Here is a 27158-nt window from a genome sequence, read left to right on the forward strand (position 1 = left end):
TACAGCCTGAAAATAAAAGGTTGGAGAACCATTTGCCATTCAAATGGTCCTCAAAAAAAAGCAGGGGTAGCCATCCTTGTATCAGATAAACTAAAATTTACCCCGAAGACTGTAGTGAGAGATGAAGAGGGACACTATATCATACTTAAAGGATCTATCCAACAAGAGGACATTTTTTTTTTTTTTTTTACGATAGTCACACACACAGAGAGAGAGGCAGAGACATAGGCAGAGGGAGAAGCAGGCTCCATGCACCAGGAGCCCGATGTGGGATTCGATCCCGGGTCTCCAGGATCGCGCCCTGGGCCAAAGGCAGGTGCTAAACCACTGCGCCACCCAGGGATCCCCCAACAAGAGGACTTAAAAATCCTCAAAATATATGCCCCGAATGTGGGAGCTGCCAAATATATCAATTAATAACCAAAATTAAGACATACTTAGATAATAATACACTTATACTTGGTGACTTCAATCTAGCACTTTCTACACTCGATAGGTCTTCTAAACACATGTCCAAAGAAACGAGAGCTTTAAATGATACACTGGACCCGATGGATTTCACAGATATCTACAGAACTTTACATCCAAACTCAACTGAATACACATTATTCTCAAGTGCACATGGAACTTTCTCCAGGATAGACCACATACTGGGTCACAAATCAGGTCTTAACCGATACCAAAAGATTGGGATCGTCCCCTGCATATTCTCAGACCATAATGCCTTGAAATTAGAACTAAATCACAACAAGAAGTTTGGAAGGACTTCAAACACATGGAGGTTAAGGACCATCTTGCTAAAAGATGAAAGGGTCAACCAGGAAATTAAGGAAGAATTAAAAAGATTCACGGAAACTAATGAGAATGAAGATACAACCGTTCAAAATCTTTGGGATGCAGCAAAAGCAGTCCTGAGGGGGAAATACATCACAATACAAGCATCCATTCAAAAACTGGAAAGAACTCAAATACAAAAGCTAACCTTACACCTAAAGGAGCTAGAGAAAAATCAGCAGATAGATCCTACACCCAGCAGAAGAAGAGAGTTAAAAAAGATTCGAGCAGAACCCAATGAGATTGAGACCAGAAGAACTGTGGAACAGATCAACAAAACCAGGAGTTGGTTCTTTGAAAGAATTAATAAGATAGATAAACCATTAGCCAGCCTTATTAAAAATAAGAGAGACTCAAATTAATAAAATCATGAATGAGAAAGGAGAGATCACTACCAACACCAAGGAAATACAAACAATTTTAAAAACATATTATGAACAGCTATACGCCAATAAATTAGGCAATCTAGAAGAAATGGACGCATTTCTGGAAAGCCACAAACTACCAAAACTGTAACTGGAAGAAATAAAAAACCTGAACAGGCCAATAACCAGGGAGGAAATTGAAGCAGTCATCAAAACCCTCCCAAGACACAAAAGTCCAGGGCCAGATGGCTTCCCTGGGGAATTCTATCAAATGTTTGAAGAAGAAACCATACCTATTCTACTAAAGCTGTTTGGAAAGATAGAAAGAAATGGAGTACTTCCAAATTCGTTCTAAGAGGCCAGCATCACCTTAATTCCAAAACCAGACAAAGACCCCACCAAAAAGGAGAATTACAGACCAATATCCCTGATGAACATGGATGCAAAAATTCTCAACAAGATACTAGCCAATAGGATACAACAGTACATTAAGAAGATTATTCACCATGACCAAGTGGGATTTATTCCCGGAACACAAGGCTGGTGCAACACTCGTAAAACAATCAATGTGATTCATCATATCAGCAAGAGAAAAAAGAAGAACCATAGGATCCTCTCAATAGATGAAGAGAAAGCATTTGACAAAATACAGCATCCATTCCTGATCAAAACTCTTCAGAGTGTAGGGAACATTCCTCAACATCTTAAAAGCCATCTACGAAAAGCCCACAGCTAATATAATTCTCAATGGGGAAGCACTGGGAGCCTTTCCCCTAAGATCAGGAACAAAACAAGGATGTCTACTCTCACCACTGCTATTCAACATAGTACTAGAAGTCCTAGCCTCAGCAATCAGACAACAAAAAGAAATAAAAGGCATTCAAATTGGCAAAGAAGAAGTCAAACTCTCCCTCTTCACCAATGACAGGATACTCTACATAGAAAACCCAAAAGAGGGATCGCTGGGTGGCGCAGCGGTTTGGCGCCTGCCTTTGGCCCAGGGCGCGATCCTGGCGACCCAGGATCGAATCCCACATCGGGCTCCCGGTGCATGGAGCCTGCTTCTCCCTCTGCCTGTGTCTCTGCCTCTCTCTCTCTCTGTGACTATCATAAAAAAAGAAAAAAAAAAAAAAAGTAAAAAAGAAAACCCAAAAGACTCCACCCCAAGATTGCTAGAACTCATACAGCAATTTGGCAGTGTGGCAGGATACAAAACCAATGCCCAGAAGTCAGTGGCATTTCTATACACTAACAATGAGACTGAAGAAAGAGAAATTAAGGAGTCAATCCCATTTACAATTGCACCCAAAAGCATAAGATACCTAGGAATAAACCTAACTAAAGAGGTAAAGGATCTATACCCTAAAAACTATAGAACACTTCTGAAAGAAATTGGGGAAGACACAAAGAGATGGAAAAATATGCCATGCTCATGGATTGGAAGAATTAATATTGTGAAAATGTCAATGTGACCCAGGGCAATTTACACGTTTAATGCAATCCCAATAAAAATACCATGGACTTTCTTCAGAGAGTTAGAACAAATTATTTTAAGATTTGTGTGGAATCAGAAAGGACCCCAAACACCCAGGGGAATTTTAAAGAAGAAAACCACAGCTGGGGGCATCACAATGCCAGATTTTAGGTTGTACTTCAAAGCTGTGGTCATCAAGACAGTGTGGTACTGGCACAAAAACAGACACATAGATCAATGGAACAGAATAGAGAATCCAGAAGTGGACCCTCAACTTTATGGTCAACTAATATTCGATAAAGGAGGAAAGACTATCCACTGGAAGAAAGTCTCTTCAATAAATGGTGCTGGGAACATTGGACATCCACATGCAGAAGAATGAAACTAGACCACTCTCTCGCACCATACACAAAGATAAACTCAAAATGGATGAAAGATCTAAATGTGAGACAAGATTCCATCAAAATCCTAGAGGAGAACACAGGCAACACCCTTTTTGAACTCGGCCACAGTAACTTCTTGCAAGATACATCCATGAAGGCAAGAGAAACAAAAGCAAAAATCTTGACTTCATCAAGATAAGAAGCTTTTGCACAGCAAAGGATACAGTCAACAAAACTAAAAGGAAACCTACAGAATGGGAGAAGATATTTGCAAATGACGTATCAGATAAAGGGCTAGTTTCCAAGATCTATAAAGAACTTATTAAACCCAACACCAAAGAAACAATCCAATCATGAAATGGGCAAAAGACATGAATAGAAATCTCACAGAGGAAGACAGACATGGCCAACACGCACATGAGAAAATGCTCTGCATCACTTGCCATCAGGGAAATACAAATCAAAACCACAATGAAATACCGTTTAATGCAATCCCAATAAAAATACCATGGACTGAAAAAAAAAAAAAAAATACCATGGACTGGGGATCCCTGGGTGGCGCAGCGGTTTGGCGCCTGCCTTTGGCCCAGGGCGCGATCCTGGAGACCCGGGATCGAATCCCACATCGGGCTCCCGGTGCATGGAGCCTGCTTCTCCCTCTGCCTGTGTCTCTGCCTCTCTCTCTCTCTCTCTCTGTATGACTATCATAAATAAATAAAAATTAAAAAAAAAATTAAAAAAAAAATACCATGGACTTTCTTCAGAGAGTTAGAACAAATTATTTTAAGAATGAAATACCACCTCACACCAGTGAGAATGGGGAAAATTAACAAGGCAGGAAACCACAAATGTTGGAGAGGATGCGCAGAAAAGGGAATCCTCTTACACTGTTGGTGGGAATGGTGGGAATGTGAACTGGTGCAGCCACTCTGGAAAACTGTGTGGAGGTTCCTCAAAGAGTTAAAAATAGATCTGCCCTACGACCCAGCAATTGCACTGTTGGGGATTTACCCCAAAGATGCAGATGCAGTGAAATGCCGGGACACCTGCACCCCGATGTTTCTAGCAGCAATGTCCACAACAGCCAAACTGTGGAAGGAGCCTCGGTGTCCATCGAAAGATGAATGGATAAAGATGTGGTTTATGTATACAATGGAATATTACTCAGCCATTAGAAATGACAAATACCATTTGCTTCAATGTGGATGGAACTGGAGGGTATTATGCTGAGTGAAATAAGTCAATCGGAGAAGGACAAACATTATATGGTCTCATTCATTTGGGGAATATAAATAATAGTGAAAGGGAATAGAAGGGAAGGGAGAAGAAATGGGTAGGAAATATCAGAAAGGGAGACAGAACATGGAAGATTCCTAACTCTGGGAAACGAACTAGGGGTGGTGGAAGGGGAGGAGGGCGGGGGGTGGGGGTGAATGGGTGACTGGCACTGAGGGGGGCACTTGATGGGATGAGCACTGGGTGTTATTCTGTATGTTGGCAAATTGAACACCAATAAAAAATAAATTTATTATTTTTAAAAAAACAACGAATTATCAGGGAAATATTATGGCTAACTTTCATGCTAAGGCTTTTAATTCAAGATATTCCTAATGTACCAAAACCCTATAATTTAAATAAACTTTCTTAGATCCAAATCACATTACTTATGACAACTTGTGTAACAGACAAAAATTGTATCAGATAATAGAAACTAAAAATGGCACCAGGAAGGATGTAAGTTTCATGAAAAAAGAGAACCCTGGAAAGGCCCAAATGGCTGTCTGGTGCTTCCTGAATCTCTCAAACTGTCACCATTATGAGCACCACACCTGACTACCCACCACAGGACTGGCAAAATGATCCAAATTATGAAAAAATATTGGTGGTATAATTGTTCTAAATTGGCATAACAGGTTTATAATCAGCATTTAACCTGTTAGTCATATAATCCAAGTAAAACTACTAAAGTAGCTTTGGGGGTTGCTCCCCCACAATCCAGACCATTAGAACATTTATAATTGGACTTCATTCAATTGCCTCCTTCTATGGGTTACCAGTATGTACCTGTTATGATACGTGTGTTTTGTAGATGGGTTAAAGCTATCCCCTGTAGGAAAGCTGATGCTGCTACTGTAGCAAAGAAATCATTAGAAAATGTTTTCCCAGGAGCACATGAGTGACTCCATCAGTTAAGCTCTGACTCTTGATTTTGGCTCAGATGATGAACTCAGAGTTGTGAAAATAAGCTCTGCATTGGGTTCATGTTCAGCAAGAAGTCTGCTTGATATTCTCTCCCTCTCCCCTTCTCCCCACTCACGTACCTGCACATGCTCTCTATTTTAAATAAATTAATCTTTAAAAAAAAATGTTTTCCTACTACAGGGAATTCCAAGCAAAGAACCAGCTTGTATACATGCTTAAATGACTAATTCAGGAAATGGCTTTATGAGAAGATCTGATATCCTTCCCTTGGCCATTCAACTAATACTTATGGCCATTAACCTGACACTGGGAAGAAGCCTTAGAAGCGAAAGAATGGCCCATAACCATCATAAACTTCATTGCTAGTAACCTGAGAACCTCAACGGTACTGGACCTGATTTGGGGCATGTTCCAGACTCCCTATAATCAAACCCTTTGGTTTGATTCAGATGAAGGAAACTAGACTCCTAAATATAATGACCCAGATTTAAAATTAGAGAATGATGACATCTTTAATTATTTCATCAAAGAAATTATTAAGCTATATACTAGTTCCAATGAAAAATCTGTAGGTGAATGGAATCCCTCTATAACCTCATTATATAAAGCAAGTAACAGTTTCACTTACTGGATAAACCAATATTCAAGGCACCATTAGACAGAAAATCATTCCTTTATCAACAAAAACATGATACCTGGACTGCTAAGCCAAATTCATAGGAATGTTTTTTGTTCCTATCTAAATTTAAGCCACAGCCATTCAAGATGGGAGTGTGCTGAGGCTTACACGACAAAGAATAAGCATGATGTTCATGTTGCCCAATTGGTGGGTCATGGGATCCACCATAACCCTCTTAATAACACTGAGTAATTCACCCTCTGTGGTAATAACACAATATACAAAGGTTTCCCACCCAACTGGTCTGGATGGTGTGGTATAGCATATTTTATATCCCAAATAACTAAATTTGACACCTTGAATGCTGAGTTTATAATCCTTTATAAAGGATAAACTCAGGATCCTTTGTGCATAAAGTACCTCCTAAGTGAGCTTCCCATTTACTTTCAACTCCTAATATTCAAAAAAAGCTCTGGTTTTCATGTTTGTCAGAATGCTTTCTCAATTGAGAGTTAATGAATTAGAAAAATCACTCTTTAGTATTTCTGCAACTATTTTTTAAAAAAAAATTTATGACAATAACCTAACTGCTCTCAAAGCAGTACAATCTGAAATAAACGGTTTATCTCCAGTGGTACTCCAAAACAAGAATAGTCTTTGATGCCTTCATTGCTCAACAAGGAGGGGCACATGCTATAATTGGCGAGACATGTTATTTCTATGTTGACAAATCATGAATTATTATCCAAAATGTAAAGGATCTTAAAAACCTGATAAAAAAACAAAACACCTGATCTCACACACACACACACACACACACACACACAAAACTGATGAAAATTCTTCATCAAATAAGTGACACCTCTTCTACAAAGCTGTTCTATTGTTAAACCTTAACTCCTGGGAATTTTTCACTCCTTGGCTATTTTTCTCCTTATAATGTCCCATTAAACCTCTCTCGTGTACTGCATGCTCCCTCCTGCTTTCAAATGCTTATCAGCAGCCACTTGTACACAAAATGGTAACCAAAAGGATCAAGCAACTGGATGAAATCAGCAGTTAACTATAAATGATGAAGATGGTGACTATGTGGCCCTCCAGTCTGACTACTCATTTAATGGAAATAGTGAATATGTGACTCTTCAGCTTGACTACATCAACACTGGTAACTGAGACTGACACTACTGGTTTGTTGTGCTCTCAGCCTGCTCAGAGAATAATCAAAAGGATGCAGGGGATTATTAAAATCAAACACACATGGAGACCAGACGTTGTGAAAATTCCCTGAGCAGACAAAACCAGTTAGTCATATAAGCAAAGCCCAGTTTAGTTTCTTTTTTTTTTTGCAAGAAAAGCAAGGTTAACTTGACCTGGGTCACTTCTTGGTTATGACTCTGCAAATCAAAAGCAGAACTTAAATAGTTCCCCCAAATTGATATGAGGTAACTGCTAATCAATTTCCTTTCATTTGAGAAAATTCTTAAAAAAAAAAAGAAAGATGTTTTATTTATTCATTCATGAGAGACACAGAGAGAAAGGCAGAGACGTAGGCAGAGGGAGATGCAGGCTCCCCACAGGAGGACTCGATCCTAGGACCCTGGGATCACTACCTGGGCCGAAGGCAGATGCTCAATCACTGAGCCACCCAGGCATCCCTCATTCAAGAGAATTCTAATATTGTAACCAATCACTTTATACTCATTGCCTTGTACTATATAAGCTGCTTTACAACAATATATCTCTAAGCCTCAATTCCATGTTTTGGTTGGAGTGCACAGTATGCAAACTGTCTTTTTGATGTATGCATAGTAAATTCTTTTTTTTTTTTTTAAGATTTTATTTATTTATTCATAGAGAGCGAGAGAGAGGCAGAGTCACAGGCAGAGGGAGAAGCAGGCTCCATGCAGGGAGCCCGATGTGGGACTCGATCCTGGGTCTCCAGGATCACACCCCGGGCTGCAGGCAGCGCTAAACCGCTGCGCCATTGGGGCTGCCCTGCATAGTAAATTCTTACTAATTATTACTTCAATGAATTGCTGATTTTACTGTTGTTTTTTTTATGAACTTTTGACAGAGTTAAACTTTCTCTAAAACATAGTATTAAAAATTTCTTTCTGGTAGGTCCTGGGTGGTTCAGTTGGTTAAGCATCTGCCTTCTACTTGGGTCATGATCTCCGGATCCTGGGATCAAGCTGCAAGTCTGGTTCTCTGCTCAGCGGGGAACCTGCTTCTCCCTTTCACTCTCCCTCTGTACTCTCCTTCTCTTTCTCTCTAATAAATAAATAAAATCTTTAAAAATAAATAAAATTTCTTCCTGAATCTGATACAAACCATGGGATCTCAGAAAAATAAAATGCACATTTATACAAGCATCCAGTTAGATTGAATTTAGGTATAATAGTTTCTTACCAGATTTCCTTAAAACCCATTGATTGAAAGTATTAGAGAGCTCTCAGTGATAGTACTCTAAAGTTTATCATCCCATTCATTATTCAACTAATATTCATTAAATGCCTACTACATTTAAGCCTTGTGGGACCTTGAGTGGGAGGGTGCTGTTTCAGATGCAGGAGAAAATTATGGTATATCAGAACCATATACCAGGGATTTAATGTGACAGGTGGTAAAACCATGGAGGCCAAACCCCTTATTTATTTAACTGAAAGTCTAACAATTAAGAAATAAAAGTGGGACACCTGGATGGCTCAGCGGTTGAGCATCTGCCTTTGGCTCAGGGCGTGATCCTGGACTGCTGGGATCAAGTCCCACATCGGGCTCCCTGCATGGAGCCTGTTTCTCCCTCTGCCTATGTCTCTTCCTCTCTCTGTGTGTCTCTAATGAACAAATAAACAAAATCTTAAAAAAAAAAAAAAGATGAAATATTAAAAAAAAAGAAATAAAAGAAATAGGGTATTTGCCAGAGTTCTAGCAAAGCCAGGCAACAGAGGTTTTCCCCCCAAAATAGGGAATACTTCGAAGGAGAAGAGAATCACACATGCTAGGGAGAAGGGTAATAGTTATAGAAGTAAAAATATCAGAAATAAAATTAACCTTACATTTAGATTCAGTTAATCTATTTAATACCTAATATGTGCTAGGAGATGCACTAAGCAATTTCATACACATTATCTTCTTTAATCCTAACATCCTTGTGAGATAAAAGAAACAAATTTCTGAAACAAAAATGACCAAAAGAAATACAGAGATGAAAGTAAGATGAGGGCGGTCATACGAAATGACTCCAATTATTTCAGTAATGGGAACAAGAGTAGAGAAAGCATGAGGGCTTGACAGGAATAGATAAGGAAACTAACATTTACTACCCACCATGTGCCAGGCACTGTTACATCCTTTGGATATAAATTTCATATAATCTTGTTTAATATTTATTATTCATTTTTTTTTATTTTTTATGTATTTATGATAGTCACACACAGAGAGAGAGAGAGGCAGAGACATAGGCAGAGGGAGAAGCAGGCTCCATGCACCGGGAGCCTGACGTGGGATTCGATCCCAGGTCTCCAGGATCGCGCTCTGGGCCAAAGGCAGGCGCTAAACCGCTGCGCCACCCAGGGATCCCTTTACTATTCATTTAATTGAAGAATTTGAGTTGTGAGAATTTCCCAAGATATAACAGCTAGTAAGTGGTGGGGTAGTGATTCAAACCCAGGCCTCCAAGACTATAAATGCTATTTCTTTCCACTATACCACACTGCTGCTTCAAAATCAGGAATGTGCAAGGGAATAAAAAGTCATGAGGCTGAAAAGGTCCAGTTAAAAATAAGACAGCATGGGGCAGCCTGGGTGGCTCAGCGGTTTAGCGCCGCCTTCAGCCCAGGGCCGGATCCTGGAGACCCAGGATCGAGTCCCACGGTGGGCTCCCTGCGTGGAGCCTGCTTCTCCCTCTGCCTGTGTCTCTGTCTCTCTCTCTCCCTCTCTGTATGTCTGTCATGAATAAATAAATAAAATCTTTAAAAAAGAAAAAAAATAAGACAGCATGAATTTGGAGTAGATAATGCCAATTCCATATCCCCCCTTCTGTGGGTTCAACTATCCAAGTAAAAAGTATTTAGAATAGGAAGTTGCTAGTTATAATAAATTAATATGTACTTTTAAGAACTACAGTAGAGGGCTGCCTGGGTGGCTCAGTTGGTTAAGCATCTGCCTTTGGCTCAGGTCATGATCTCAGGGTTGTGGGATAGAGCCCTGTGTCAGCCCGAGCTCAGGCTCACTCTCTCTCTCAAATACATAAATTAATAAAAATCTTTTTAAAAATATAAAAGTAAATAAACAAATAAGAACTATAATATGGCAAGTGAGTTCTACCTCCCTCAATTATTACAATACTTTTCTTTAATTATTGAATATCTATAAAATATTAGGCACTGGGTAGTCTTATAGGCCTTGCTACCTAACCACTTGAAGCTTCAACTTAAGTATTTGTTAATATTTCAAAATTCACTATAGTCAAAATATTGTAGCACATATTTGAAACTTGCAAAGAGAACAAATCTTAAAAGTTCTCATTACAGGAAAAATGTTTTTTTACTTTATATGTTGATAGTGGGTAACTAGATTTATTGTGGTGATCATTTTTGCAGGGTATATAAACATCAACATCAGATCATGTTGTACACTTGAAACTAATATATTATACCCCAATTTTAAAAGTCCAAAATTCAACACTAACCGAAGGAAGTACTCTAATGTCAAAATATCAGAAAATGCCGACCTAAGAATAACTTGATTTTCTTACACTTTGAAAACTGACTTTATTTACAAGGAATAATAGTAAATCCCTAAAACTACCTGACATAGAAAAACTAGAATACAGACCCATTTATTTTTGTTCTTTTATGGCAAACTGCAAAAGACTGAAATGGATCAAAAAGATCACTAGGCATTTTCAATGGAAAACCAGGCATTGTGTAATGTGCATCTTTCCTAGATATCTGATTCTACCAGATTTGCATCCTCCATGATCTTTGAGCTGTTATATAAGTTGTAGATAACTGGGATCCCTGGGTGGCTCAGCGGTTTAGCGCCTGCCTTTGGCCCAGGGCACGATCCTGGAGTCCCGGGATCGAGTCCCACGTCGGGCTCCAGCATGGAGCCTGCTTCTCCCTCCTCCTGTGTCTCTGCTTCTCTCTCTCTCTCTGTCTATCATAAATCAATCAATCAATCAATCAATCAATCTTTAAAAAAAAAAAGTTGTAGATAACTGATAGCAATGCTGAGGATTCTTGTCCATACACGTGCAAATAAATTCTGTCCAGCAGAGAGAGGAATGAGTTCCCTCATGCCCCTGTAAAATAAAGCCAGTTTTGCATCAATTTGTAAATTCATTTCAGCATTCTTGATTCTATATATGTGTGGTACTTAAATTCTTCTTAACCACTTTTAGCATCTTATAGGTTTTTCCAATTAATTAATGAGTTAAACAACATCTTTTACATGTGCTTTTTATATTTGTGTGAAAATCATGATTTGCTTAATTTTTAATCCTTTAATGATGAATTTTATACAGTATGTAGTAAATACTATGGAAAGTGAAAATTTTAATGCAAAAGCTCAAGGAAGGGAAACATCCTTTTCTACTCTCACATATACTTATGTATGTATATGTGTGTGTGTGTGTGTGTGTGTGTATTTTTTTTTTAAGGAAGGCCAGATAAAACATGCTTTTTGAAGACTCTGAGAACAAGCCATTGTTAAAGTTGGTCATTCCTGAAAGACCCATAACTGACAAAAAAAATTATTTGAATGATATTGACTGCCTTTTCCCCCTGATGCATAGTGTAAAATACAGCACTATCTAAAAAAAAACAAAAGGTTCATCATTTCAGAAATACTTAGAATCTTTTGTCTGAACTACTTTCGTTAATTACAGTCACCAATAAAATAGATGGTACATTTTTACAATGAATTAAAAGTCTACATCTGACAAATGCTTTTACTAATCCAAGAGATTTTGCCAGTCAACACCTGTACAATCATAAGAATATTAACTACATCTGTTATTTTCAAAATAGTTGTCTTCTATTGATATGTGTCACATTAAAGGACAAAATGATTAAATAAAAACTAACTTGATTCAAATATATACATACTGCTTAAAAACACAAAACCAGAAATCAATACCCAAACTAAACATTAAGTCAATAACATGTTTTGAACTCATTCATACATTAGGAAAAGGTGTATTAGTGCTCAGATCTTCTGGCTTTCTAAGATCCAAATTAAAAATATCTCTAATACTACCAGTCTCTATGGAATTATGGATTTCACAAAGCAGCTTTTTTCCTCACACAGGATCAAACTAATCCCGACACTCTAAGAAAGAGTAAAACCAACTTGTACCAAAAATCTTTATACTCAGCATTCATTCAGATCCTTCCAAACTACTCTCTTGGCTTATAGCATGCCTGAAAAATATTGCTCTAGCAAGTAATTATTCTGTCCAAAAATGAACAGGGCAATTTAGGTTGGAAATAATTTGCTGTCCATGTCATTCATAAATCCACGCTACTATATTATAATTCTCAAAATTAATGCATAATGCATGCAGTGTATCATCCATTAAATATTTTAAAAGATAAGTTTTTATCTAGTTGAAATTAGTTAAGTAATATTAACAAATTTAAAAGCATGAAAAATTAACTCTTTCTTCCCCTCACTTTCTACTGCCTCCAAACCAACAGGTACCTTTCATTTGGTAATGCGTATCAACTGGGGGGGAAAATGAGAATGTGGACAAACAAAACAAGTGAAAGAGTTATAGAAGGCTAATCCCAAAAGGACATGTTGCCTCTTCCAAGTTGCAACTAAAGTTAAAAGGACTATAGTGAGAAGTCTTGACCATTTTTAGGAGTTCAAAATAGATATGTACTGTCTTCCCATTTTGGGGAATGTAACTCATTCCAAAATTTTATTTTCTGACTAGTCTGAAGGTTCTTTTATCGCTACCAATTGGCACATTTTTAGAGGACTCTATTAAAGCTTTGTAAAAGTATCTTTCAAGTACCAAGTAAAAAAAAAAAATAACTGACTCACTTAAAATAAAAGCTTTTTCTCTCTACCCCCAATTCAACAACCTATATAAACCTGACAACCAAGAAAAATAAAACAGGTAAATGATTAAATACAGGCATTTCTTCTCCAGAAGTGGGAAGAGTAATATAGCAGGTAGTTAATTCTATAACAACTTCCTATCTTGTTTCAGATCATCAGAGAATTTGGATGAATCTCTCATGATATATAAATTTTCCCTTAGAAGTATCCCTGCCAGCATTAAGAAAGCTAGCTAAACAAACTCAACTGAAATTGGAAATGACAGTCAAACATACTCTTTAATCCTTATAAAAATGCTACCCGGAGACTCAAACAAATCTATAAATGGTAGAATTTTCCAAAGTCTGATAGTTTTTCTTCTTTGTTTCTTTTGTTTCTTCCTTTGGGATGGAAGCACCATTATGCCTTCTCTTATACAAAAAAAAATAAAAAGAATGCCAAGTCCAAAGCTTCCAGGTCCTATTTCTAAAAGACAGTCATTTGTTTCCTTCTCTAAAGAAAAGAGGTGTTTATTGCTGTAATGTCTCCTCCATGCTATTCCACACCTCCATTCTCAAACATTAAATGAAGGTAATCTACCTCTACCCCCATGAACAAGGAAAAGAAAGCCTGTTCTAACAAAGTATAATCTTCTATATTCCAGCTTCCAAACATTTTTTTTTTGGGGGGGGGGGCTTCCAAACTTTTTATAGGTGTATGTGTGGGGTATTTTGTGTTTTAAAACATGTTCGTACATTCTTTGATCCTACTCCCATCAAATGTAGAGTCTAATTCTCCTGCCCATGAAAAGAATGAAATAGAAGGGACACTGAATAACCTCACAAGTTAGGTCATAGGGCAGCCCGGGGGGGCTCAGCGGTTTAGCGCCGCCTTCAGCCCAGGGCCTGATCCTGGAGACTGATGATCGAGTCCCACATGGGGCTTCCTGCATGGAGCCTGCTTCTCCATCTGCCTGTATCTCTGCGCCTCTCTCTCTCTCTCTCTCTCTCTCTCTCTCTCTCTCTCTCTCATGAATAAATAAGTAAAATCCTAAAAAAAAAAAAAAAAAAAAAAAAAAAAAAAAAATTTGGGCAGCCCCCGTGGCGCAACGGTTTAGCGCCGCCTGCAGCCCGGGGTGTGATCCTGGAGACCCGGGATCGAGTCCCATGTCGGGTTCCCTGCATGGAGCCTACTTCTCCCTCTACCTGTGTCTCTGCCTCTCTCTGTGTGTCTCTCATGAATAAATAAATGAAATCTTAAAAAAAAAAAAAAAAAGTTAGGTCATAAAAGATGATAAAACTTCTTCCTGGTACTCTCTGAGGACAGACAACTTTGGACTCCAGAATCACCATGTAAGATATCCAGGTACCCTAAAACCTTCATGCTGGAGTAAAGGATGAGGAGTCAGAGGATTATAGAGCCATCCAAGAAATTGGTTGAATCTTCCTAGCTCAGCCACCTGATATGTGAATGAGGAATCCTTGGAGATGACTCCAGGCCCAACTGCCATCTGCCTCCAACTGTGTAAGAGAGGAAGCTTTTTGCTTTTTAAATGATTCCAGCCCCAGCTATCATCTAATTGCATCCACATGAGAAGCCCTGAGAAGAAACTGCCTAGAATCATAAAAGATTAAAAAAAAAAAAAAGACTGTTATTTTATCCCACTAAGTTTAGTATGGTATATTATGCAGCAATAAAAAACTAAAACAGATTTTGGTTATAGGGTTGCTTCCAAAAAATGTAAACATTTGGCTTCTGGATCAGGTGGCAGGAAAAAGCCAGAAAAGGCTAAAAATATTAGTGAGAGCCTGAAGGATCTTACTGTCACTGTTAGGAAAAGCCTCAAGGAAGCTATCAATAAACACTTAAAACAGGGCGGGGGGGGGGGGGGGGGGGGCTTGGGTGGCTCAGTGGTTGAGTGTGTCTGCCTTTGGCTCAGGTCACGATCCTGGGGTCCTGGGATGGAGCCTGCTTTTCCCTCTGCCTATGTCTCTGCCTCTCTGTGTGTCTCTCACGAATGAATAAATAAAGTCTTTAAAAACAAAGACAAATGGGATTGGCAAACCATAAACTACCTGCAAAATTCAATTGCTGCTTTGGTACAAATAAAGTTTTACTGAAACACAGCCACACCCATTTATTTATATACTGTTTGTTTTTGCCTCCTCACTACAACAGCAAAGCTAACTAGATGTGCCACTGACCCCACGGTCCCCAAAGCCAAAAATATGTATTGTCTGGCCCCTAACAGAATAAAGTTGCCCATCCTTAGCTTAAAAGAAAGTGAGAGGGCAGCCCGGGTGACTCAGGGGTTTAACGCCGCCTTTGGCCGGGGCCTGATCCAGGAAACCTCGGATCAAGTCCCATGTTGAGCTCCCTGCATGGAGCCTGCTTCTCCCTCTGCCTGTCTCTGCCTCTCTCATGAATGAATAAATAAAATCTTTAAAAAGAAAGAAAGAAAGAAAGAAAGAAAGAAAGAAAGAAAGAAAGAAAGAAAGAGAAAATGAGAAAAGCAAGCGGCACCATCGCTCAGCAGTCGAGTGTCTGCCTTTGGATCAGGTCATGATTCTGCAGTCCTAGGACCGAGTCCCACATCAGGCTTCCTGCAGTGAGCCTGCTTCTCCCTCTGCCTACGTCTCTGCCTCTCTCTCTCTCTGTCTCTCATGAAGAAATAAATAAAATCTTTTTTTTAAAAAAAGTGAGAGGGATCCCTGGGTGGAGCAGCGGTTTAGCGCCTGCCTTTGGCCCAGGGCGCGATCCTGGAGACCCGGGATCGAATCCCACATCGGGCTCCTGGTGCATGGAGCCTGCTTCTCCCTCTGCCTATGTCTCTGCCTCTCTCTCTCTCTCTGTGTGTGTGTGACTACCATAAATAAATAAAAATTAAACAAAAATTTTAAAAAATAAAAAAATAAAAAATAAAAAATAAAAAAATAAAAAAAGTGAGAAAAGTATCACTGGAAGTGGAAAAAAAGGAAAATCCTATTAGCTAAGTGGAAAGTTTAGCAAAACTGTCACCTGAAATCATGTTGAAAAGAGAAAATATAATCAATGAACTTATGAATATGAGTTAAGATTTCCAGTCAGCATATCAGAAGTACCAACTATTTTTTTTTGTTAAGTATCATAAAGTACAGGTAGAGAGAGATGAGAAAAAGAAGAAATTACATATTTCCAAAAAGAATATAGAGGAAATATAAAGGAGTCACAACTTGCTAGGTCCAAAAATAAACTATTCCTTACTTCCAAATATCAAACATTTCTCAAATTAAGAAATGCCCTCCTGGGGCAGCCTGGGTGGCTCAGTGGTTTAGTGCCACCTTCAGCCCAAGGTGTGATCCTAGAGACCCAGGATCGAGTCCCACGTCAGGCTCCCTGCGTGGAGCCTGCTTCTCCCTCTGTGTCTCTGCCTCTCTCTCTCTCTCTCATGAATAAATAAATAAAATCTTAAAAAAAAAAAAGAAATGCCCTCCGGAGAAAGACCAAATCCAAGACAGTGTCAGGGACACATGGCCTAAGATTAAACTTTTATTCAGACCAAGGATTGGCAAACTCTTTCTATAAAGGCAAAAATAAATATTTTAGGCTTTGAGGGCCATATACAGTCTCTGTTGAACATTCTTTTTTTTTTTTTTTTAACAACCCTTTAAAAATGTAAAAACACATCTTAACTCACTGGTAATAGGTGACCAACCCTAGTGTAGGTAGGTCAAATATCCAAAGAGATTCAATATAAGGTGGTGCCTCATAATTCCTTTCAAACAAAAAGCTGTCTAAGAATATTAAAGGTGGGAGATCCCTGGGAGGCTCAGCAGTTTGGCGCCTGCCTTCAGCCCAGGGCATGATCCTGGAGTCCCGGGATCAAGTCCCATGTCGGGCTCCCTGCCTGGAGCCTGCTTCTCTGCCTGTCTCTCTGTCTCTCTCTCTCTCTCTCTCTGTCTCTCTCTCTTTGTCTTTTGTGAATAAATAAAATCTTAAAAAAAAAAATCTTAAAGGTGTTTTCCCATAAAAACTTTAAATGGAGCTGAGAGGGTTTAGGACATTCTACCCCAAAATAAGGTACCTTGGCATATTGAGTATTTTAAGCTGAAGAAGCTTGAGAAAATGGCAGAAGCAGGAAAGTCACTCTGGCCTTTCCACTGCTCTTCTCCCCTGAAATAGGTCATATGAGAGGTGCCCTCCCTGTACCTGCAAGAAGGGAGCATTTATATATAAATATAAATATAAATATATATATATATATATATATATATATATATATAATTTATTTATTTATTCATGAGAGACACACAGAGAGAGAGAGAGGCACAGACACAGGCAGAGGGAGAAGCAGGCTCCATGCAGGGAGCCCGATGTGGGACTCAATCCCGGGTCTCCAGGATCACACCCTGGGCAGAAGGTGGCACTAAACCGCTGAGCCACCTGGGCTGCCTGCCCAGAAGGGAGCATTCTTAATCTCCAAAGGCAAAGGGACATAGAGAAGAATCCTAACAGCTTGCTAAATTTCCCCCAGCTTACTACACTTTCCTCATTCTCTTTGTCTTATTACATTTCTCCACAACTGCCCACTCTTCATCAAGCCTAGCATAAAAACACTCAGGTTTAAACATTTCTTCAGGTTAAAAATAGAACTACCTTACCATCCAGCAATTACACCACTAGGTATTTACCCAAAAAACACAAAAATACTAATTCAACGAGATATATGCACCCCAATCAATGTTTATAGCAACATTATCTACAACAGCCAAACTATGGAGACAGCCCAAGTGTCCATCAATAGATGAATGGATAAAGAAGCTGTACATACATACACACAATGGAATATTAGCCATAAGAAAGAATGAAATCTTGTCATTTGCAACAATGTGGATAGAGCTACAGAGCATTAAGCTAAGTGAAATAAGTCAGAGAAAGACAAATACCATATGACTTCACTCATATGTGGAATTTAAGCAACAAAACAATTGAGCATAGGGGAAAAAACAGGCAAACCAAGAAATAGACTCTTAACTATAGAGAACAAATGGATGGTTACCAGAAGGGAGCTGGATGGGGAGATGGGTGAAATAGGTGATGGAGATTAAGGAGTGCACTTGTGGTGAGCACCAGGTGATGTATGGAAGGGGTGAATCACCAAATTGTACATCTGAAACTAATATTACACCATATGTTAATTGGAATTAAAATTAAAACTTAAAAAATAAACATTTCTTCAGGTCTTCATTTACTAATAAAGGCTTCACTGTCACATAAAATTTATATTAAATAAACGTGTATGCTTTTCTCCTTTTAATCTTTGCCAGTTTAATTTTCAGACCCATTCAGGGATCTTAAGAGGGAGGGTCAAGGAAAACTTTTTCCTCTTCTGCAAGGCTAAGGTAGAGAAAGGCTTATATCATTGTGTAAGCGCAGCTTTTGTCTAACAGAGTGAACCTCTCAAAAAGATTCACAGAGAATTCTGTGTTGAGAAATATTGTCATCTTGTACTAAAAAAGACAATACAAAATGAAAAGAGGTTTTTGGGACACACACCCTCTTCATGCTCAAATCCTATGGTTTAGGAAATTACTCATCTGCAGACAAAGAATACATTTTATGGAAAAGGAACAATAATTGAGAGGGCAAAACCAAGGGCTATGAAGGATGGTTCCTAGGCAATACAGCTGAGCCCTAATCAAAGAAGTCATAATACAGGCCTGGCTGGATTTCAGATTTGCTGTGGACCAGCAACTATTGTGTTCCTTATATTTTTCTTTATTTTGGAAGAGCAGTGCCCATAATGGTTATCTTATGCCTGTCCACCGTTGCATACCGGGTGGGAGAGAGAACATAGCTCTTTGGCTTACAAGTCTTCAAAGTGAAAGCAATGGTACCCAGGGAGCTATACACAAGGAGCTATATCCAAATAGCCTTACCTGCACCTGGATCTGATTTAGGTGATAAGATCCTAAACCTCAAGCCTGAACCTGATGCTGTATTATTAGGTAAGACCCCTCCTAGTGCTCACTTTGGCAGCACATACACTAAACCTGGAATAATACAGAGCAGATTAGCAGGGCTCCTGCACAAGGATGACATACACATTCATGAAGTGTTCCATATTTACACAAAACAAAACAAAAAAACTCTCTGAGAAGGGTAAGTGGGGTAAGTGTGTTTTGCACTTGGGAGGAATGTAAATAATTTGTGGCCAGAAGAACAACTGAAGTGGCTTTGAAATATGTCTGCACATTCTTGACACTCTTCCCAAAAAGATGTGGAGTCTAATTCCCTTTCCTTTGAATATGGGTTGGCCTTAATGACTCACTTCTAATGAATAAAATGCAGTAGAAATGACACTGATTCTGAATTTAGGTCATAAAAGACAATGCACCTCCCTTCTGGCTCTCTTATTTCAAATCAAGTGCTTTTGGAATCCTAAGCCTCCATGTAACAAGTCTGGCTACTATGAAGCTCCTATGCTGGGACTACAAAGAAATAGAGATAGTGATGTTCAAAGAGTTATTCAGCTCCTAGTTATTTGAACTTCACTGCTCAAGTGCCAGACATCTGAGTCTAGAAGGAAGCCTTTGAGAAAACACAAGGCCCATCAGACTACAAGTGTGTGAAAGAACTTATGCAAAAATCACTTCGATAAGCCTAGTCAATACGTAGAACCTTGAGAGTTTTATGCCAAGTTGGAAATGGTTTTGTTCTTTGGCAACAGATAACTGCAACAGCATGCCTGGAGACCCCAACCTGAAATGCTGAAAGGTCAAACTTAGCCTGCCTTGCTATATATATAACAACCAAATGACATCAAACAACATCTTCAGCTCATCCAGCTCCTCCTCCTTTCCAGCATCCACTGAACTACTGGATTTGATCATGGTACAAGCTATTTTATGACTAACACATACACAATTAAAATGTGACAATTATGTTTCAAATTGTATGCCAATCTAGCTTTAAGTGTTATTTGAAATTAAATTTACACACACAGTCCATGTTTCTTACTAGCATACTATTTCAGTTATTTTACAAAATTTTTTTTTTTTAAGTTTATTTATGATAGTCACACACACACACAGAGAGAGAGCGAGCGAGAGAGAGGCAGAGACACAGGCAGAGGGAGAAGCAGGCTCCATACACCGGGAGCCCGACGTGGGATTCGATCCCGGGTCTCCAGGATCGTGTCCTGGGCCAAAGGCAGGCGCCAAACCGCTGCGCCACCCAGGGATCCCTACAAAATATTTTTTAAATGATTGAGACTTGTAGTCATACTACCTTCTCTAAACATAACACTAATTTGTAGTGTCTTAAAATGTGGTTATACCTGCAACAGAACTAGAATAATCATCACCAATATGTAATAACCACTATTTCTAAGATCTCTTTGGCTTTTTTAAAGTATGTATGTATGTATATATGTATGGAGCACAAGCATGGGGAAAGCAGAGGAAGGAGAGAGAATCTCAAGCAGACTCTGCACTGAGCACAGAGTCTGACACAGGGCTCGATCTCATGACCCTGAGATTGTGACCTGATCCGAAATCAAGAGTCAGGGATGCGTGGATGCCTTAGCGGTTGAACGTCTGCCTTTGATTCAGGGCGTGATCCTGGGGTCCAGGATCAAGTTCCACATCAGGCTTCGCGCCAAGAGCATACTTCTCCCTCTGCCTACGTCTCTGCCTCTCCCTCTGTCCCTCATGAATAAATAAATAAAATCTTAAAAAAAAAAAAAAAAAAAACCAAGAGTCAGACACTCAACCGATTGAGCCACTCAGATGCCACAGGTCTTTTCATTTTTAAATGCTATGATCTAGGGGATCCCTGGGTGGCTCAGCGGTTTAGTGCCTGCCTTTGCCCAGGGCGCGATCCTGGAGTCCCAGGATCAAGTCCCACGTCGGGCTCCCGGCATGGAGCCTGCTTCTCCCTCCTCCTTTGTCTCTGCCTCTCTCTCTCTCTGTCTATCATAAATAAATAAATCTTAAAAAATAAATAAATAAATAAATAAATAAATAAATAAATAAATAAATAAATGCTATGATCTAAATTCAGGGAAAATAAATCAACTACATTTGAAAATACTTAAATTCAATGTGGTTTAGATCACTGGCAGGGAATTTAATGTTCACAGATTATAAACATGGTTAAGCTCATCTTCAACAGAGAAACTAAAAGAACTGATGAGCCAAGAGCTAATTGGTCTCAGCAGAATGGAAGAAAATACTCTGGAACAGGAAGAGCAAGGAGGCCTGAGGTGAAGGTAGCTTACTCTGAAAACTCTCCATTGTAGAAGCATTCCCAACTAGACATTTTAAGGAAAAAAGCCTTAATCTATGCCACCAAATAACTTAAAACATCCTAAATTATTTAGCAGCAGTTTAATTAACCTTTTTCACTCTTTCCTAGACTGTCAAATGTTTGATTTTTTTAGCAAGCAATCACTGGAAAGAGAAAAATCAAATATAATAATCAGTTTGAGAAGAAATTTTAAAGAATAAAAATGTGTTCTGCTTTAGATGTGATTCTTTTACTGAGTATTACATATACCCAAAGTTTGGGTAACTAAAAGGAAAGAGAAAGTCAGTGTGCAAAAGTCTCTTTAACCCACAATATGGCTGATTTTAAATATCAGCCTGGGTTCTGGGTTCTAATAACATAGCCATTTAAAAGAAAAAGGTTCTTTCTTACTCACAGGGCAAAAGTTTAGGCCCTTTACAAATCTTGAAATAAATAAAGGTCACTTCCCACAGAGAATCCATAACTACTTCACTCTTCCTTCCTCATGTAAGTCTCAGTCTTTCAATAAAACTGACTTTGAGTGTCAGAAAAACACTAAACTTACTGAACTTAGTCACACTGAAGAATGAATATAGAAGAGCCCCCAACCTTCTCATGAGACTAAAGACTGTAAACAGAATAGAAAACATTCTGGATTCCCCTACAAAAAAAAAAATTCCTTTTAAGCTCTACATCAAAAAAAATGTGCCTTTCTACTTACCACCATTATCTCCCAGTACCTAGTACAGGGATAAACACAATAGTGACTATCAAAATTGTACATAAATGAATCAATATTTTGCCTTTATCTCCCATATAAGAAATTTGCATTCTAGTTCCATTCTACCAGTACCGAGCTATACAACCCTGGGGAAAGTACTTGCTCTCTCAAGCTTTACATTCCAATATACAACATAAAATGAGATGAGGTAGAGTCTGTGGAGGAGGATTAGACACTAAGTCTCATGAGGGCAACAACTCTTATTCAATACCTCTGCAACCCAGTCTAATAAAGTGGCTATGGTGCATTCAAATGTATACTGAATGAAGTTTCTTCCAGCCCTGATTTCATAATTCTTTATTATTTGCTTAAATTATATTTGTTTTCTAAGCATACAGTATACAGTCCAACATACTCTATACTTAGCTCAACTAAACAGTAAAGGCCTTTTAAAACTAGAATACTTCTTTTTTTTTTTTTTTATTCATAGAGACACAGAGAGAGAGAGAGGCAGAGACAGACAGGCACAGGGAGAAGTAGGCTCCATGCAGGGAGCCCGACGTGGGACTCAATCTCGGGTCTCCAGGATCACACTCCGGGCTGTAGGCGGTGCTAAACCGCTGTGCCACCAGGGCTGCCCAAAACTAGAATACTTCTTATGGGACTGCTGGGTGGCTCAGTGGTTGAGCGTCTGCTTTTGGCTCAGGGTGTGATCCCAGGTCCCGGGATCGAGTCCCACATCAGGCTCCCTGCGAGGAGTCTGCTTCTCCCTCTGCCTGTGTCTCTGCCTCTCTATGTCTCACATGTATAAATAAAAAATCTTAAAACAAATAAAACTAGAATATTTCTAAAATCTTCTCCACCCCTCCACATGGGTGATTTGCATGACTATTATTTATTCTTTAGATTTAGTTTTTAAAAGGTAAGATTTGGGGGGTACCTGGGTGGCTCAGTCAGTTAAGTATCCAATTCTTGATTTCAGTTCAGGTCATAATCTCAGGGTTGTGAGATCAAGCCTCATGTCCTGCTCCCTGCTAGACAGGGAACCTGTTTATGATTCATTCTCTCTCTCTCTCTCTCTCTCAAAAAAAAAAAAAAATTAATTAAAAATAAATAAAACAAAAAGGTAAGATTTGGACAAAGACAGGATGCCAGAAGCAATACAATTTTCCAAATTCTTCTGATCTGGGTTTTGCAGTTTAGTTTTACTGTGCTACTTAAAAACACTTTTAGAAGCACCTAGAATACTCAGGTTAATCCACTTACAACCCAAAAGTGTATTCCAAACTCAAACACAATGTATTATCATCTATTCTATATGTCCACCTTTCACATAAGTGATTGAAAACTGTACACATTTATTTAGGTTCATATTTTTCACAGCATGCAACCAACAACTACTACCAATTTATTATTTAGAGTTCTTTCTGTAACACCATATAAAAGCTAATTTTTAAAAGGATCTTGTGCCTTTGGAACACTATCATCTCCAATTTAGGTGTAGCCATCAAAAAGTTGGCCCATCTCTGCTATCAAGTAGTAATGCCTGCAATAAATTCAAGAATTTCGGGATCCCTGGGTGGCGCAGCGGTTTAGCGCCTGTCTTTGGCCCAGGGCGCGATCCTGGAGACCCGGGATCGAATCCCACGTCGGGCTCCCGGTGCATGGAGCCTGCTTCTCCCTCTGCCTGTGTCTCTGCCTCTCTCTCTCTCTCTCACTGTGTGCCTATCATAAATAAATAAAAATTAAAAAAAAAAATTCAAGAATTTCAGCTTGAATAAGTTATTATGGTTAACATATTCCCAAATTATCCTAATTATTAAAATCTAGTAACAACTTTTGAAATATTAACCCATATCCTCACTAGCAATTTACAGTTTGGACCCTGCCACTCAGCATTTACTTTCTGTTCCTTCAATCACCTACTATGTGCCAGATATTGTTCTAGCCCAAAGGTCAGCAAAAAAAATTTTTCAATAAAGGGCCAGGCAGCAAATATTGTAGGCTTTACAGCCTATGGTCTAAAGCCTTATGGTCTCTGTCACAATACTCAACTCTGCTGTTGGAGTGTGAAAGCAGCCACAGACAATACACTAATGTATGAGCATGGCTGTGTTCTAATTCAAGTTTATTTACAAAATCAGTCAGCAGGCCATTTTTGGCTTACCAGTCCCTATTCTATACTATGGGGAGACAGTAGTGAAACATATTTTTTAAATTAAAGTTAAGGGCACCTGGGTGGCTCAGTCAGTTGAGCATCTGCCTTCAGTTCAGGTGGTGATCCTGGGGACCTGGGATGGAGCCTCAGAAGGCTGAGTCTCTGCTCAGTGGGAGTCTGCTTCTCCCTCTCCCTCTGCCCCTCCCCCCGCCCATGCTCTCTCACTCTATCTCAAATAAATAAAATCTTTTTAAAAAATTAAAGTCAAAATTAGTTAATTAATTACACATCCCTATGCACACAGCCTATCACATGCTGATAAATGCTATGGAGAAAAATAAAGCAGGGTAAAGGAGTTAAAGAGAGCCATGACCTCACCAATATGGTGACATTTGAGCCTTACACCTAAAAAAAGAAAGAGGAAAAGCCATGCTATCAACACAGGAAATGCATTTCAGGGAGAGATAACAGGAAGTATAAAGGCTTCAAAGAAGGAACAGCCTGGCACCTTAGAAAAACAGCAAAGATATCACTGTGACTGAAGGGACATAAGCAGAGGAAACGGTCATAGGTAATTAGGCCAGAGAAGTAAACTGAGAACAGACTCTACAGTCTTTTAGGCCACTGTCAGAACTTTGTCTTTTACTGTGAGATGAAAAGCCACTGGAAGGTTTTGAGCAAAGGAGTGACAATCTAATTTGACTTTTTTAGAGAATCATTCTGGATGTCTGTTGAGAACAGACTGTATAGAGACAGGGGCAGAAGCGGGGGAATCAGTCAGAAGGCTAATGTAAGAATCCAGGAAAGAGGGACACCTGGGTGGCTCGGTGGTTGAGCGTCTGCCTTCGGCTTAGGGCATGATCCCGGGGTCCCAGGATCAGTCCTGCATCAGGCTTCCTGCATGAAGCCTGCTTCTCCCTCTGCCTATGTCTCTGCCTCTGTGTCTGTCATGAATAAATAAAATCTTTTTAAAAAAAGAGACAGAGAGAATGGCAGTTTGAATCTTGGTGGTAGCAGCAGAAATGGGGATCGAATTCAATTTCTGAAAGTAAAACATGATCAGATGTGAGAGGTTACAAAGACAGAGGCATCAGGGATGATTCCTACGTTTTAAGCTTGGGTAACTGGAAGGAGAGTCTTTCTATCCTGATAAGGGAATGGCTGCGGGAAGAAGTGTGGGGGAAACATTAAGTGTGTGATGCATATTAGACATCCATGTAGAGATGTTAAGTAGGCAATGGGGTATACAAGTTTGAGGTTAATATACTTTTACATCTTGACTATTCCCAGTATGTTCAATTTCTCCAACAGGTACAAAATCCTTAAGAACAAAAATACCTCACTTTTCACTGTACTCACAAGTATTATCCTCAAGACTATCTGCTCCTACTTTATACACAGTTCTAATAAGATTTCTAGGTTCTGAATCTATAAAAGACAGAGCAGCACATTTAAAGGAGGGGGGAGGCAGCTATTACAGCTGACAAAGGAATAGATATTACAAAAAGCTGACAAAAACTAGAAATATCTAGCATTCTGAGATATTTACTACAGGAACAAACAGCTGTACATAAATGTCACTAGTCAGTAGTCCCTGAAGGCCTTTTGTTATAGCACAAAATATTTCAAATTATCTTTAGTTACATTTAATGAAATCAATTTTTCAATGGCATCATACTTTTTAAAAATATTGCTATTATAAATACAAGAAATGGTGGGGCACCTGGCTGGATCAGTCAGAGAAGCATGTGATTCTTGATCTTGGGGACAGGAATTCAAGTCCCAGGCTGGTATAGAGAGTACTTAAATAAATAAATAAACAAATTTAAGAAAAAAGCTCAAAAAAAAAAAAGTTAACATCAATTATTTGAAATGTTTATGTATGTGTTATTCTCACAGGATTTGTTGCAAGGGAAAAAATGAAATTACTTACATTACAGTCATTGAATAAATCTTTATTTTGGATTCACCCTGTGCTGGAAATGATAGATATAAGAAAAAAACAGCTGTCATTCAAGTTCAAGTCTTTTCTTGATGGAAATATAAGCAACTAATTATAATACAATGTGATCAGTGGAATGAACAGACTTTGAATTAAGGTATCTGGGTTTGACTTTTCCCAGTATTCTTGGCTTACAGTTTGAACTGCTAACCATTCTTAACTTGCCAGCCATTCAAAAACAGGTAAGCAGGGATCCCTGGGTGGCGCAGCGGTTTGGCGCCTGCCTTTCGCCCAGGGCGCGATCCTGGAGAGCCGGGATCGAGTCCCACGTCGGGCTCCCGGTGCATGGAGCCTGCTTCTCCCTCTGCCTGTGTCTCTGCCTCTCTCTCTCTCTCTGTGACTATCATAAATAAATAAAAATTAAAAAAAAAAAAAAAAAAAAAAAACAGGTAAGCAGGCCACGAGCAGTAGTTTGCTCAGCTGACCTATGAGCAGTAGTTTGCCATCCCTGGTGTACAGGAATATTGGGGATAAATATGGTGATCAGAACAGATGATTCCATTTCTTATTTCCTGGGTAAGACAAGGTTTAGAAGTTGGAGAGACACAGATAGTCCAGCTGTAGCTGCTGGACATGTAACTCTCCTCCCTATTCTCCTCACTTAATTAACTGCAGCTCATCTTTCAGGTCTCCATTTCCATGTCACTCACTCCAGAACCTGTACTCTTCTCCTCCCTACTCTATCTGAGACAAAGCTAATGCTTTGACTATGGGCTTCCAAAGAACCCTCACTCTTCATATTAAAGCATTCACATTAAATTATAATTTCTTGTCTTTCCTGCTAGATTGTAAATCCACGTAAATGGGAACCTTTCTATATGCACCACATAATATCCTGAGCATCTAGCCCAGTGCCTGGCACATAGGAAGTGCTAATAAATATCCACTGAAATGAATCTAAGAAGAGTTCAGTCTCCAATCCAGCAAGAGCATCCTGAAAGGAACCTGTTAAAAACAGATTCTTCGAGCACCTGGGTAGTTTAGTTGGTTAAGTGGCCAACTCTTGATTTCAGTTTAGATCATGATCTTTAGGTTCCTGAGATCAAGCCCCATGACAGGCTCTGTGCTGACTGTGAAGGCTG

The 27158-nt window shown here is 39.1% G+C and overlaps 1 protein-coding gene and 1 non-coding gene across 2 annotated transcripts in view; one reads left to right on the top strand and one right to left on the bottom strand.

Moving 5' to 3' along the window:
- Positions 1-27158, bottom strand: part of SPATS2 (spermatogenesis associated serine rich 2) — a 149369-nt gene that overhangs the window by 92800 nt on the left and 29411 nt on the right. The window lies entirely within an intron of this gene.
- On the top strand, positions 18930-19036 carry LOC112921272 (U6 spliceosomal RNA). Its single transcript, XR_003235212.1, has one exon. It is a non-coding gene; the product is annotated as a U6 spliceosomal RNA (small nuclear RNA).

The sequence above is a fragment of the Vulpes vulpes genome, chromosome 8 (genome assembly GCF_048418805.1).
Source record: "Vulpes vulpes isolate BD-2025 chromosome 8, VulVul3, whole genome shotgun sequence".
NCBI lineage: Eukaryota > Metazoa > Chordata > Mammalia > Carnivora > Canidae > Vulpes > Vulpes vulpes.